This window comes from Galeopterus variegatus, unplaced genomic scaffold (genome assembly GCF_000696425.1).
Source record: "Galeopterus variegatus unplaced genomic scaffold, G_variegatus-3.0.2 Scaffold3356, whole genome shotgun sequence".
Lineage (NCBI taxonomy): Eukaryota > Metazoa > Chordata > Mammalia > Dermoptera > Cynocephalidae > Galeopterus > Galeopterus variegatus.
Window position 1 is genome coordinate 24,230 of NW_007729467.1, and position 2,070 is coordinate 26,299.

The window sequence follows — 2,070 nt, forward strand, 5'->3', positions numbered from 1 at the left end:
TTAAAAGATAATACAAATCTTTCCAGGAACTTCTTGAAGTATATGACAAACCCACAGCTAACATCATAAAGAGTAGGGAAAAGCTGAAAGCTTTTCCTCTAAGAACAGGAACAAGACAAGCATGTCCACTTTCACCACCCTTATTCCACACAGTCCTGGGAGTCCTAGCATGAGCAGTTAAGCAGGAGAAAGGAATAAACGTCATCCAAACTGGAAAGAAGTTAAACTGTTGCTGTTTAGAGATGACATGATCTTATATATAGAAAACCCTAAAGACTCCACCAAAAAACTCTTAGAACTGATTAACAAATTCAGTAAAATTGCAGGATACAAAACCAACATACGAAAATCAGTAGTATTTTTATACACCAACAATAAACTAGCTGATCTCATTTCTTTTGGTTATAACCCAGAAGGGGGATTGCTAGACCATATGGTAATTCTATTTTTAGTTTTTTGAAGAGACTTCATACTGTCTTCCATAATGGCTGTACTGATTTACATTTCCACCAACAATGTACCAGGGTTTCCTTTTCTCCATATCCTTGACAATACTTACCTTTAATCTTTTTGATAATAGCCAATATAACAGATGTTAAGGTGCCATCTCATTGTGATTTTAATTTGTTTTTCCCTAATGATTAGTGATGTTGAGCATTTTTTCATAAATCTGTTGGCCATCTTTATGTCTTCTTTTGAGAAATGTCTGCTCAGGGTCTTTGCCCATTTTCTAATCAGATTATTTGTTTTCTTGCTATTGAGTTGTTTGAGTTTGGATATTAACCCATATCAGATGTATGGCTTGAAAATATTTCTTTCACTCTGAGGGCTTACATTCTCTTTTAAAAACATTTTATTATGGAAATATCTCAGCACATAAAAAAGAAAAGGACAGTATAAGGAACTCCCCTTGTACCCATCCCTCAGCTTCAACAATTATTAACATTTTGCCACTCTTGTTTCATCTATTCCTTCCCCTTCTCACCTTTTAAAAAGCATGTCACTCTTATCCTAAATATTTCAAAATGCGATTCCAACTGATAAGAACTTCTTTTGTGCACAGCCATCTTGCCATTATCACACAATAAAATTAACATTAATTCTTAATACCATCTAATATTCAGTCCATATCATCTTCCCCATTGTGTCAAAATGTATTTTTATAGTTTAAAAATTATTTTAAAATGTTATTAAATCAATATTGAAATTTCTCAAAATAATCCAATTAGAAAATAGGCAATAGACATGAACAGACATTTCACTGAAGAGGATGTACGGATGGCAAATAGGCACATGAAGAGATGTTCAACATCATTAGTCACTGGGAAAATGCAAATTAAAATCACATGAGATTTCACTACATACCTATCAGAATGGCTAAAGTAAAAAATAGTCATAATGCTAAATGCTGGTGTGGATGTGGGGAAACTGGATCATTCATGTGTTGCTGGTGGAAAAGTAAAATGGTACCACTACTCTGGAAAGGAGTATGGCAGTTTTTTACAAACTAAACATGGATTTACCATNAGAGGATGTACGGATGGCAAATAGGCACATGAAGAGATGTTCAACATCATTAGTCACTGGGGAAATGCAAATTAAAATCACATGAGATTTCACTACATACCTATCAGAATGGCTAAAGAAAAAATAGTCATAATGCTAAATGCTGGTGTGGATGTGGGGAAACTGGATCATTCATGTGTTGCTGGTGGAAAAGTAAAACGGTACCACTACTCTGGAAAGGAGTATGGCAGTTTTTTACAAACTAAACATGGATTTACCATAGGACCCAGCAGTTATATCTGAGCATTTACTCCAGAGAAATGAAAACCTATATGCACACAAAAACCTGTACATGAGTGTTCAGAGCAGCTTCATTTGTAATAGCCCCAAACTGGAAACAACCCAAATGTTCTTCAACAGGTGAATGGTTAAACATACTGTGGCCCATTCATACCATAGAATACTACCTAGCAGAGAACTGGATATCAATATGCAGGAGAATAAAACTAGACCCATACCTTTCACCATACACTTAAGTCAACTCAAAATGGATTAAAGAATTAA